Source organism: Ptychodera flava, chromosome 13 (genome assembly GCF_041260155.1).
Source record: "Ptychodera flava strain L36383 chromosome 13, AS_Pfla_20210202, whole genome shotgun sequence".
Classification (NCBI taxonomy): domain Eukaryota; kingdom Metazoa; phylum Hemichordata; class Enteropneusta; family Ptychoderidae; genus Ptychodera; species Ptychodera flava.
In genome coordinates, this window is record NC_091940.1 from 10151723 (window position 1) to 10166678 (window position 14956).

Genomic DNA, 14956 nt, shown 5'->3' on the forward strand with positions numbered 1-14956 from the left:
ATAAGGTGTCCTATCATCCAAATATGAAGGGTGTAGCACTTGTGGTTACAGAGTTGTGGACAAATATGTATATTGAGGTCAAAGGTCATTGAGGTCACGTGACGTTTTGTCAAACAAAATATATTGTTAACTTATCCCTATATACCAAAAATCAGACCTCTAGCTCTATTGGCTCGCTCAAAATTAGATATGCGCATAATTAATGAGGTACAATATGTGGCGTCATAAGGCGTCCCATCATACCAAATATGAAAGGTTTAGCACTTGTGGTTACTGAGATATGGACAATAATGTATATTTGAGGTCAAAGGTCACCAAGGTCACATGATATTTTGTCAAATGTCTGAGATATCTGCGTGAACTGATGGACTCACTGATGGACTCACGACGGATATGACCCAATCTATAAGCCCCCTGGACTTTATCCGTGGGACAAAAACTGTGTCACTGCATCCTTTAGGCAATATGAATACGATGAGAAACTAAATTTTTATTTTTCTTGGCCTTATACATGGGAGTCTATGGAGAACTGCCTTATACATGGGAGTCTATGGAGGTGTAAACTAAAAAGTCCTCTAACACGGCCAAATTCGATCGCATTGTGAAACAAATCGACGTGCATCTATGGGGTTGGGAACTATTCTTCTGCAAAGTTTGAAAGAAATTGACCAGGGCATGTCTGAGATATCTGCCTGAACGGACGGACGGACGGACTGACATGACCAAACCTATAACTCCCCCAGGACTTCGTCCGTGGGCACTAAAAACAACGCAACAGTTATTACAGCTACACCGGCGGTAGGTTCATATCCAGAGCCCCGTACGGTCTGCCGCCGTCGCTTGAAAACAATCTCATAAACCTGGCCATATGGGCAACTGTGTATGGGCAGCTGGATACTTGACTTCCCGGAGAAGGCGAGCTGTCACGTTCAAGCTCAGGATTATTTGTCGATCAAATTTCAGTAAATTTACCTTACCTAGATGAAATTTTGTCTATAGGCTGAAATTTCGCCGAAGTTTGACAAAATTGCATCGATTTTTCAGGTTCATATCCGACATTTTTGAGTTTTGAGTGCAGACAGAAATAAGTTTTGAGGCAACATAGCTGCGACCCCATGTTGACCCCTAGCCCTGCGTACGATGCTATGTGCTACAGCTAACACACAGCATCGTACGCAGGGCTAGCGAGAGAGTTGCCGACATCGACGGTTATTTACGAGAAGTGAATAAAAGACTGTCATTTTGGAAGCGATCGAATAGCTGAGGTAGGCTGGGATACGACTTGGGCCCAAGAACGCTGAATTTCGGCAGTAATTTGGCTTTTTACGTCAAGTCCCAAAATGGATTTGAAGTCACCGACCCTACGTACGGGTCTTTGCAGGGCTGTGGTGAGCGGGGCGATTAGCTGTAGCGGAACACACAGCATCGTACGCAGGGCTAGTTGACCCCAAGTGAAAATGTGTTCGCGATCAAATCTTCCTATATTTTTTTCAGAATTTTCGACAAAATCATTGCTTCTTAAATCTTTTGTAAAATATAAAATACTAAATAAAAATGCGATGTGCCATGTCTCCAGATTTCTAAATATCGTTCGTTGACCGTTCGACGGAATACTCATTTCGCAAACTTGTGACGCAGTTGAAATTCAATACTGACCGCCGAATAATCTTAATGAGACGAGATCATTCTAGACATCCTCCAAATTATCCAACCATTCGCGTTAGAGTTCAGCTCGCTTAGAGTATCATAACATTCTTCGGCCTTCGTTTAGATCGACCCTAATCTCTCCCATTTAGGAAATAATACACAAGCTACCTTGACAAAACTTCGTGCACCATCCAGGACCAAACGCACTACAAATCTGTCTTGACGTCATCATCTCCTTACATGGTAATCGGCATACCGTATTTTTTAGCAAAGGAGACACAGAATACGTCGGAGTATTCAGTTTCAAAACGTATTACTTGTGTGATGTTGTCAAAAAAAGGTAATGTTACTGCAGTGGTATAAATTACAAAACACAAAAGTTCAAATCAGTTTATTTTGGACTGGCTTTACCCAACATTTCACATTGTTTCTTATGCCAGATTTGACCACGTGCTTACTGGCGACCCCTTTACATGCAAATTTTGTGTCAAATGGTGTGTTCTCCTGGAAAAACAAACGTACGATTTCTATATGAAGGAGGCGAAATTTGCCCTCAAAACTCGAAACCACCCCTTTATGGGGTGTACCTAGCTATTTTGAACGAGCTTCTCGAATCTGCAGCTCTATTTCGAAATGATGGTCTGGTTTTCTCAGCTCAAGGATAAGTGTTCTCCATCGCTGTGGGCATTACTATTCTCAACTAGGGGTACAGTTTCCAGTCGGAATGTTTTTCATTGTGTCCGGGATATAAACCTTTCCTTTTCACAATTTTACTTGATTAACCTAGTCCACATCTTGTCAGCGATTAAACATGTTTCAAGTTTAAATGTTAAATTCTGGTCTCGAGCCCTCTTGTTCGACCAAACTGAAATTACCCCTCCCACTTTGGCTCGTCCAGTGGGTGTAGCAAGGGTCGTGCCATCGCCTAGGAAACGGAGGGTGCATTAATTGTTGCATTTCGATGCACATTTTGATTATATTCAGAAGATTTTGTGGCAAAAACTCAGATAGAGAAGCATTAATATTCACATCTCACTTATTCAAGACTGGCTGAGAGCAGCACTTCCATTCAGTTAACATCATTACGCCATTTATTATGCCAAGAAAGATGAAGCCAAGACATTTTGCCCTCCCTGGTCTCAGCCAGAAATGGTTATACCTTACAGAGTTTTTTCCCACGGAATGAAAACAAATGTACTTGGGCTGAGGCCCAAGTACAATAATAATAATAATAATAATAATAATAATAATAATAATAATAATTTATTTTTTAAAGACCACCACACAAAACTGTCTCAGCGGTCTGTACAGTACAGTAAAAATTAAAAATATAAATTAAAATAGTAAAATGAAAGTGTAACAATCAAATTAAAACGATTCAGAAAGAAATTAAATAAAGAAATTAAATTTAAGATCATAAGAAAAAAATGTGAACTGGCATAATAGACTAAAACCATACACTTTAAAAAATCACACAGTCTAGATAAGCAGTAGCAGTCGCGAAAAATAAAAGTTTTCAAGATTTCTTAAATAAAACAAATTCCTTGACGATCCGGAGCTCAATTGGTAGACTATTCCAAAGTTTAGGTGCGTAAACGCTAAAAGCCCTGTCACCATATATATTTTGAAGGTTGCTTTCCATGATCTTTGATTGAAAACGGACAGAGTCTAACACCTGCACTGTTTCTTGTATTACGAACTGGACATTCAATACTTAAAAGTTCTGCTAGAAATTTCATCGAGAAAACAAAGGACTAACATCATGTGAATATTCTATGTCAGCAACTAATGATGCGAAAACCAGGGATTGAGGACTGCCCCTTTAAAGATCAACTGGAAACATAAAACCCAACATAAAAACACATCCCAAACAACAACAACAACAACAACAACAACAACAACAAACACGACAAGAACAACATAGGATAACAGAAGAGAGAGCGAAAAAGGAAAACAATATCACGTGGTTAAGCGCTTATTCATTGGTTTATTTATAAAACACTATAAACGAAGTATAAAAGGATCATTAGCACACATAAACTGTGTGCAAATACAGCTAAAAGTTGATATTATTGTGAAATTTCCAATGTGTTACACTCCAGCAAACAAACGCCATTATAAAAACTTTAAATTCTGCAGATTTTTATATGCGCGAGAACCATGCAAACACGAAATAAAAAAAAAAAACGAAATTAAAAAAGAAGGCCAATCTGGAGAAAAATTACTCGTAATAGTTTTCTTTTCACGAAGATTTGTAAAAATACTTTGTTTGCATTTCTGATATATCTACATTCATTAAAGAAGCATCTCTAATTAAGTGGCTCATGCGAGCGATCAGTTTCAATCTTTCACAAATATTTGATGAATAATATGCTCTGAATATCCTATAGGAATAAGACTAAAATGCAGACTTTAGATATGATAGGGTATTTACCCAAAACACAAGAGTATTATATAGCGAGGTTGTCACTTGTCAAGCACAATATAGTCCTACAAAAACCTTCCCACAATATGTTCACTATCATTAAAAGGTTTTTATGGCTTTTTAAAAAAAGCACTTGTGATCGATAACCAAAGCCGTCGACAGATATATTGGCATTACGGATTATGACGCGTTAATGCCAACTGCGTGACAGTAATACAATGAATATAGGGCAGTGTAACACCAATATGTATTTACTTGAGCAGACGTAATTACGCGGGTTTTAATTCCGTTGATGGAAAAGCAAATGAATATTGTTGCAAAAGAAGCTGTCAGGGTGTGGTAGGCGTGACCCCAAAGGTCACGCAATGTCAGGAATCGTTGAAGATCAGTTCTGTCTGGCAAAAAAGAAAAATGATGGATGAATCACACGCAACTTTCCACACAGTGTTCAAATTTTAACGACCGAAAAGTATCGTGTCTCTGCTAAATGTGATTAACTTTGCGGTAATTTTATGACGTCACCCGTCTTGCTGTCAGTGTTTGACTTGACCATACTGTTTATAAACGAGTTTCTTCCATATGCATGGGATTTTAGGACAAGAGCCTAAAGTCGGGTCTTCGTATTTTTCAAGAAGATTGTTTATTATTTAGATCACCGACGTCCCTGGCGTTATTACCAATACCAGGGCATACAATGGTTATTAAAGGGGCAGCTTTTTATCAGCTTGTCTTGTCTGGGTCAATTGAATAGCTGTGTACGACTTTAAAAAAACATCCAATGCCAACGACCACTAATGCGACAACCACGGATTGAAAACTGCCGCTTCATGATATTTAACAACTTTTGTAAATTGTTGGGAATGGTTTGAGGTGACATGTTGGTTGTCGCCATGGCGACAATCTCATTTGAGGTACCACATGAATATTTCCAGCGCGTTATAAAAAGACTGGATTCAGCTTGTTTGTTATATCCGGAACGAAGACACAATTCGTTAAATGTTATATGCCTGGTAAAATAGCAAATGATATGGCTATATAGCCCGCTACTTTTAAAGCAGCCTTTAAAGTGATACACTGTCATGCCAAAGGACTATCGAAGTTAAATGTTGACGGCTTATCCTGTTGAAAAGCGTCTAACAGCATTTCATCTGAAACGTTGCTAAGACTTAGTGTCTTTACATTGTTTCACGTCTGTAACTCGATCTCGAAAACACAGAAATCACGGGAAACTATTTTATTTTTTTTTATCATTACACGAATAAAGATAACACATGAGTTACTCAGGACACGGCAAACGATCAAAATCTCACACCGCAGTCAATGTCAAACCAGATTAATTAGCCAGCAGTAAGTTAATATTGAAATTGCACAATATTATGTCATCTCTTTAAGAACAAGTCATTAAGTCTGACATGATTCGTTCCCTTTTTCTATGACTCCTGATACACAATAAAAATCGACAATGTCTTGATGATCACTCTTTAAGGACAAAAAACATTAACCCGATGTGTCAGAATTATTCTAAACACGACTTAATTCAATTGAAATGAGACACGCGGAGGCTGGATTTCAAGGCTGTGACAGCTTGGTTCTCTAGGGCATTGTAACACAGGTAATCAGTTATAAATTATACGCATCATATGTACAGTATGTATCTACATCCTGTGCCAGGCGATCACCATTTACGATAAAGAAAACACTTGCATTTTCATATTTCTTTCCTAAAGTTGGTTCAATGATGTCGAAAAGGGATGTCTATTGTTTCTTTACGGAAATTTTGAGCAAGAGTGTAAGTCTTTAGGTTATGTCTGTCAATCTAACAATCAATCAGTCAATCAATATTTAATATATAATATATACCTGTGTGATTGCCAATAATTACGAATTACTCCTATATATAATATTATAATATAGAAAGAATATATTAAATAACATTACACACACAGATATATATATATATATATATATATATATATTATATATATATATATATATATATATATATATATGTGTGTTGAGAAGAATATAAAACTGTATTTTGCAAACCGAGAAAAAAGGTATACTGGAGAATTCATCCAACGTTACAGCTATTTTTTTAACTTTCATACTCGCGCTGATTTTAGCAGTTTTACTTGCCATATTTTTTGTCAAGCATATCAGTTTCTATTATTTTCAATCATATTTACTGTTGTTCATGTAATCAAGAGACAAATTCTGAGAGTCACAGACCGTCGCCTTCGTTCGCTTGAATGTCCAACTTACATTAAATTGTCTGAAAAAGATAGCCAGTCTTTTAATTTCCAAAGTCAGTTGGATCAAAGAAAGGCATCTAATCAGTAAAAGACAGTCCGGTTACTCTAAATGCATTCTAAATTGAATCTCTGCAACGTTCCTACATTGACTTCTGTCCGTTGTGGGACGTTCACGACTACATGTTATTGCATACAGTCATGTTCATCGACGAAACCTTGAGAGTAACACAGAAGTTAACACTGTTATGGTTTGTCTATAGTTTGAATCTGTCATAAAAATATTTTACAGAGGAAACGATGTAACGATTTCTTTATTCAGTGAAATGCAAAAAAACCTCTGGCACTTTGTTTCAGAAGGAGGATTTTAACGCCCTCGCCGGCTTTTATGGACATTCTCAGCTAAAACGAATCTACGCGTCTTGGCACGTACAGTTCATCAAATTACAGCGATCCATGGTCGATTGGGTCTTTGCACATTTCCTGGCCTGATAGTTCCAAATACAAGCATCGAGGGAATTCGGTCAATGCCAAGGTCGCAGCGAAATAGAGCGTCAATTTTTACTGTCGCTTAATTGAATTCGAAATACCTTTAGACGCCAACCGCAAAATGCTCATTAAAAGAAATTAATAAAACCCACTTTCCAATGCCAATCAATAATATGAAATGATAATTTACCAATCAGAACGAGGTTGAAAATTGCAACTTGATGAAATGGCAATAACTCTATTTAGGAAAATGACAGTTTTAATACGGTGATCTTGTTAATGTTACCAATGATATTGTCATATAAAACCCGAAGGGAGGAAAGTATCGAAGCAAAGTTATTATCATGACTAATGTTAAGTTAATGACTTTGAATTTGTGATTAGTGAATTTTGCACAAGATGTCTTGAAAACTCAAACCTTGTGGACTTTCGAGGGCAAGTTTGTCAGAAATATGAATTTGACCAAGAAAGATGTATTCACAAAATTGGGTCAATAAGCTTAATCTGCAGAATTCAAAAATTGCTTGGTCCCGAAATGTGAACGAATAAACCGAATTTTGATCACGTGGCACGGGGAAGTCTCGTGAGAGATGGCATAGCTTGGTGTTCGTCTTTGACTGTGCGATGTTCCTATTAAAGAATATTGTCGCTAGGATTCCAACATTGTTGGAAGAAGTTGTGTTTTTCTTTGCAAACGTCGATTGCTTATGCCTTATTTCAACTAGTTCAATACTACTTTAGGCATAAAATAATATATTAACATCATAAATTTGGCCCATACATCAGCGTGTCAGGGCAGTGTTTCGGGTAGATTAAAACAGTGTGAGAGCAAAATATTGCTATAAGGTGTCAATGCGGTAAGGTGTAGTGTTTGCTTTTACTTGGAGTTTGCAAATTTTTTTCCAGTGCTTTATATTTAGTATTTGTATATTACGCCATGATTATGGATGTTTCTCCTATTTTAGTTATATCATTTAATGTAAAACAAATAATAATAGAATAAAAAAGGGTTAAACTTCCGTTAACAAAATTAGATGCTTTATTAGGAACATGATAGCGACAAAAAGACACCCTTACTTCGTCAGTTAAAGGTAGAATGCATCTCGGGGGACAGATATTTCAACTCTCAAATTTTGCGTAAATAAAATTGTCATCGTCTTATTTTTGTGAAAGTCGATTTTTACTTTTTCTTCATACAATTGACACAAGGATGGCGGTCGTTTTGAATTTCTAATCGCAAAATTTAAGGTATTAAGCACCTCGAAAGTGAAAGACTTAAACTTTTGCTCGAACTTTCCGAATGAATTTTTCAAACAATTATCTTACCAACGCTACAATAAAAAGCAGGGGTTTACCGTGCAAAGTTTTATACTGGAGAAAAGGGTTACCTAATATTTATCGATATTTGAAAATTCAAATGGCTGCCACCCCTGTGTTAACTCTACGGGGAAAATTTGATTTTCGAAAAACTAAGAAGGTGAACATTTTTCGTACTCTAAGCGCTTTAAAATGAGCCCCCACAATTGGTATATCAGAAAAGAACTTAAAGGGACAAAGTCGGCCAATTTGCATTTTTCATGAACTTTGTTTGATGCAAAATACTACTTATATTGTTTGACATGTTGAAAGATACTGAATAAATGGGTGACCATGCATATATTCGACACGATACATGAAACCATCGCGAAAATAAAATTAATGGTCATGACCATTAATTCATTTTCACTATGGTTTCATTTAATTTGTCTAAAACCGGGATCGAATATATGCATGGTCACCCATTTATTCAGTATCTTTCAACGTGTCAAACAATATAAGGAGTATCTTGCATCAAACAAAATTCATGAAAAATGGCCGACTTTGTCCCTTTAAATGAAAGTGTTGAATTTCAGAATGTCTATACCGCACATGAGTGGGATATGGTATAGACCTTTTCTAATGCATTGCTGTGGCTGTATCAAACATTGTATCACACATACTGATTTGTGTTGTACAACGAATTTTTATATCAGAATGACACAAATTTGCAATGCCGAAATATGCTTCGTGTATATTGCATCTATATAAATATAGGTCACAGGGTGTTATCTGCCAGCGTTCTATGAGTAAACATAGGCCCTGCGTTAGCTGTGGGTCCACAGCTGTGGTGTTTTCAGACGGAATTCCTGCCTTTTACGGGCTGAGTTTGACTTTTACGACTGTTTACGCCTCCACAACAACTGTGATGGAGGGGTATAAGTCGGAAACACCACAATTTTGGATCCACAGCTAACCCTGCGTGTACCCTTCGGCAAAAAACTTCTTTCTATGAATAATATACGCTTTGCACAATCTAGCGTGCACGCAATGCATCATGGGACCGGTAAAAGAACAATTACTATTGGTCCTAGAATGTCCAAAACGACAAAGAATACACATTTCTTTAGGATATAAAACAAATTTTTACTTAATGAAACTTGATACACGTGGCGCCTCTGTCATGCCTCGAAAATATGCTTGGCGGAAATTACCTTATACCGTAGCAGTTAAGCAGGAACATGGTGATTGAAACAAGATATGCAACCTTGACCGAGTTGTCTTCATTTCCATATTATTATGTCAAATCCATAAATTAGAAAACGAAAACTAGTCTAAACCAATGATAGTTTGTTTAAGGACGTTTAATAATTGACTAATTCAAAAGAGCGTGTTCACTTATTTATGGCAATGCGGATCTCGACAATTCAACATTTCTATGGCATTTCTACATTTCTGTTAATCCGCTGTCATAATTTGTGGTCTCGTTTGGTTTATGCGTTTACGAGTAATTTCAAAGTCGCACAACCGGAACATCAAGGTCTTGTAAGTGAGTAAATACTGAACACAGACATCCTACACGTTGCAGGACACGGGTTTGGGAAAACTTTCCTCCGAGGTAGTAGGAAACTGAAACTGAAATCTTCCTTATTATGAAACTGTAAACAACGCTTTTTTAATCAACCATAGGAAAAATTGATGTCAGAAAAACAAACTTAAGCAAAAAGGATAAATTTTTCTCTAACATAGTCCAAACTTCTCTGAGGTCATAAGTTCATATGTAAATCGAACACCATACTTGGTTCACTATAAAGTGTTCCTGTTATGGACGCCTTTTTACTTGTAGGCTTTATAGCTCTATAGAGATAAATCGTTTCTCGCCATCGTCCTAAATGTTTCCTTTTTACGGAAGAATGCACTTCCTGACCGAAAGTAATACATGTACCAATAAAATAGAGTAATGCCCTCATTGCTTTAATGCCATACAACCTAAAACCTTCCATAAAAAATTGCAGTAGAACAAAATACTAGCGATTCGTGCATATATTATACACTTCCCGTATGGCTGATTATCGTAAAGACAATGACGTCACTTTATTATGGAGTACCAGTCTGATTGATGATAGCTTTGAACATATTTGCAATTTTAACTTTTGGAGGTTAGCGAAGATTCGTCCGTCATCAGTTGTGAGGTTTACGAAAAGAGAAACATTTTAAAGAGCTTACACGACTTAATAAGATTGCAAGGAGATCCATTGTCACCCTATTTGTTCATCCTTGCGCTAGAAATATTCTTAATTAACTTGAATGATGACGCCAATGTCAAGGGTATCAGGTCAGGAATAGGTGAATGCAAATATGCCGCATTTGCGGATGACCTGACGACCTTTGTAACAGATGAACAGTCATGTCAGAGAATATTTGAAATGTTGCACGAGTTCCACTCACTCTCAGGCTTGATGGTCAACCCTACTAAAACGGACGCTATTTGGCTTGGTAAGTGGAAAAGACGTAAGAAAAAATCATTTGGCATCAAATTGCCGACTTCACCAATCAAACTTGCAGGAATTTACATTTCGTATAACCAAGAGTTAAACACCACTCTCAATTATGCAACACCACTCAAGCAGATCGAAGGAACTCTGGGAACATGGAAAAAGAGATCCCTGACACTCATGGGCAAAGTTCAGATTTTGAAAACATTCGCCCTATCACAACTTAATTATGTCATGAGAATGACCACAATAACACCTGAAATTCTTAAGAGTTTGAACAGCTTATCTTCAATTTCCTCTGGAATGGGAAAGATAGAATAACCAGAAAGGTAATGGTCAGAGGGGTTCCGAGGGGGGCTTAAAGGCTCCCGATGTGAAAACTACACACAAGCTTATGCGTATAAACCTTATTAAAAGGTATTTAGATGAAAACATAGAACACCCCTGGAAACTCTTTCTAGACCATCGCCTAAAATCTGTGGGTGGAAGTACCTATTCAAGTGTAACTTCGATTTTAACTCACTCAGCCTGCCCCTACCGAGATTCTACCAAGAAATGCTTGAATCCTGGTCGGTATGCAATGTTGAGGTCAATGACTCTGAGATTGACATTACTTGTCAAACAATTTGGAACAACAGAAATGTTCTAATTGGAGGGCATTCTGTCTATAATCCAAAGCTAAGACAGAAAGGGTTTGAATTTATATTCGATTTACTTACCGAGGAGGGGTATCTGTCATGGGAAAAATTAACCAACAAAACCTCCAGGGAACGAAGTCCTCCTTCTTTATGGAGCAATCACATGTCTCAGAGTTAGGTGGCCGGAGCCATTGCTGGTTGAACCGGTGTTTAAAGATGAATATGAATATGTGTTTTTTAATTGTAACTTTCGACCCTCCCACAAAGTTACTAGGGAGAGCATCAGAAACGCCATTTACAGTAAAGAGGAACTAAGTCCAATAATGAACGATATTATGAAAGAGAATATGACTTTACTGGACCATGGTCTCCCATATATAGTCTACCATTTAAGGTAGCCATAGACACAAAAACACGTGAATTCCAGTTCAAACTTCTTCATCATATTCTGTACACAAACTACGATTTATCTAGAAGAGGCATGGACCAATCACCGCTCTGTTCATTCTGCCAAAACAGCAACGAGACACTAGATCATCTTTCTACACCTGTAAATTCACTGAGACCTTCTGGAACGAGTTTCACACATTTTTCGAGGCATCTCTCAGTTTGTTCACGAGACATAACTTAAATGAAGTGCTCTTTGGCGTTGACGGTTACTCTGACATTCATAATCACTTGCTACTGTTAGCCAAAAGACACATCTATGCCATGAAAATGAAACAGAGTAAACCACACTTTGCAGCTTATTTGCAGCTTTTATGTTGCAAGTGAAATTCAACTACCATCTAGAGTACGAAATAGCTCTGGAAAAAGACAAATTAGAGAGACATTGCAACAATGGATTTCAATTTTACACAAAATTGCAGATAACTAAGCACTGTACTTCATTTTTATCTTAAGTTCATGTTACTAAAAAATGTTACCAATAAAACAATTTTAAATACAAAAAAAAAAAAAAAAAGATTGCCTGCCGACCGAGAATACTAATTAATTTTATTTCATATGTCGTTACTATTTCCTCTTGTTTGAATTGACTTCGATTATTTGCCGCTGAAATTATGAGTTTTTGGCCTTCATTCCTAAGTTATGTTTTGTTGTATGTATGTATGTATGTATGTATGTATGTATGTATGTGTGTATGTGTGTGTGTGAGAGAGAGAGAGAGAGAGAGAGAGAGAGAGAGAGAGAGAGAGAGAGAGAGAGAGAGAGAGAGAGAGAGAGAGAGAGAGAGAGAGAGAGAGAGAGATTAATTGGCGAATTAATACGTCATTCTGTAAAGTTGATTTTGGAATGACTTGTTCATAATGAACAGTCATTTTTTTCCTATAGCTGCATTGAGAATGCACTCATTCATAGTAAGAATGGGTAGAAAGACTGACAGACAGACATACAGACAGAGGCATATGCATGTAGACAGTAGATCTACCAACCTCACTTTGGATAAGCTAATCTGCAGTCCCATCACGTCTCCTGCATTCTGAACAGACGATTCAGTAAGGGCAGCCTGGGACAGAACGCGTCAACTGAGACAAGTGAGACTGTTTCAACACATCTGTTGGGTTGTTCCACCTGCTTCATATTATTCCAGTCCAGACTCCCGGTTAGCGCTCGTTCACACAGCCTCTGGCTCTATTGTTTATGAACGGAGTCTAAGAGCTCCTGCTTGTCTCCTATTTAGGACAGAGCAGTGTGCTGGTTTGGCACTAGCAACTTCTGGTCGCATTTTACATCTAAATCAACACATACAAAGCCGCGATAACGTATTGCGTCACACGAGTTTCACATCTGAATTTGATGGACCCGGCCTAGAAAAGAGGACAATGCACATACAACAGATTGGAAAGTGGTCTGTTTGACTCTGAAGATAAAGGTAGGTTGTGGCTGGGTCACCAACCAGTTGTCGGAGTTCAGTTAATTGATTCGATAACACACGTCATTTTCACTGAGCGGCAGATTTTGTGATGGCATAGACTCGCTCGCTCACAGTCCATATTGCATCGCGTTTTAAAGGGAAATCGTCATTAATCTAATGATTTGAATAAGAAATTCTCTCTTGTGGTAGACTGGTATAAAAAGCAATGAGAATGGTTGTTCTTTTTCTGTTCTCTCAAAAACATAATCTTCACCCGTGTTTGATTTTCATGTCCTTATCCATTTCGATAGTTTAATAAACCAGCAAAGTCTGACTAATTATGTCCACACTTTAAACATTTCGATTTTTTCGGTTTATCACGTAAAACGCTTTGTCCCACAAAATTCAGTTGTTCAGCATTCCTGAACAAACATATCAATAGCAATTATAAGCACTCCGACTTGAAATTCAGTCCTTGAATGTCTATTTCTTTTTTCCCTCTCGAATTGCTAACGAAATATTAAGATTGTATGTATAGCGGACGGGGCAGAGAAAAATATTTCATTGAATCAAATTATACGATTTATGCTTGCAGTTCTCAGAAACGAAGTGCATGTGCAAAATTGTTAAAACAAACAAAAATTAAAGAGAAAAGCTCAATTTATGAGCTTTTCGGGGAGACTAATTGGCTCTTTTCTATTTAGAGTAATTATAATTTCACGCCATGACATATTTCAGAATTTTTCTGTGTCGTAATTTGCATTAGAAATTTATTATATTCTCTCCAAAGTCTTGTTCATTCACGCAATAAATTTTCAAATCAGAGTGCTGAAAATTATTACTGACCTATTTGTTCAGAAATGCTGAACAATCAAATTTGCGGGCGAGAGTGCCTCTCGCTATATGCTCTAAAAATAAAAAAACCGTTTAAATATTATATACAACGAATACAACGAATAATGAATCAGACCTGTATGTTTCGTACTCTACCGAAAATGGGTCCGGTGTTGAAAATCAAACACGATTGTAGAGTGTATCTTTGAGATAACTGATGTAATGGTCGGTAAAGATGCGATGCTAGAGTTGGTAATTTGGGACACACAGTCTCATAAGAGACTCCCAGCAACTTTTCATCGCTATGAGGACTATCACAGAGTTTGCCGTTGGCAAACATAGAGTCGTGTTCGAAACGATCTTCCAAAACCTGCATGTAGGAGAAAGCCTTGGAAGTATCCAGTATGGATGGATAAACCGTCCACGTTTTCAAAATTGTCGGGGTGAAGGCTCGGGCGTTTAATTACTCTCACAGATATTTACATGCATCCCCAATCGTTAAATGAAGAGGTACGAAGCCTCGAATTCCATGAGCAGCATTCTAATATTATGTCACATCTGTGCAAAGGGATAAAGGTCAGACAATATGTCACGCCGTGTGAAAAATGAACGGGTAGGACGAATAGAACGTTCCTTGTCCTTTTCAGTAGAGTCTCTGGCGGCTGTAGACTCTGTATAGATTATGTCGTTATTGCTCCCTGATGGCGTATGTAATGGATTGTCGCTCCGATTAAAGCTAAAATAATTCATTGTTGTTCTGAAAAGTGACGTTGATATCATGAAGAGATGGAGGGATGTTAGGGTCTGATTCTTATTTTAACCGCCGTTGCAAAACTATTGACGTCGTTGATTGCGCAGAAAGCGACAGCATGAAGACCGCGGGGGTCCAATGTGTTTGATTTCATCGATATAGTCGTGTGTCTTTTACAGCAGGACGATATCTGAAGTGATAGTGTCTGCTCTTTCCCGAAATTGAAGTGTGCATATTTTCTACCAAATAAATGTACAGGACCGGCAGCTGTAACTGA

At 37.5% G+C, this 14956-nt stretch overlaps 1 protein-coding gene across 1 annotated transcript in view; it reads left to right on the top strand.

Annotated features, from left to right (window-relative positions):
* The first annotated feature begins 12716 nt into the window (after positions 1-12716).
* Positions 12717-14956, top strand: part of LOC139147367 (uncharacterized) — an 87111-nt gene continuing 84871 nt past the window's right edge. Inside the window, exon 1 of the mRNA XM_070718434.1 lies at positions 12717-13112. The gene's annotated coding sequence lies outside the window, so the exon portion shown is untranslated. The remainder of the gene's footprint in view (positions 13113-14956) is intronic.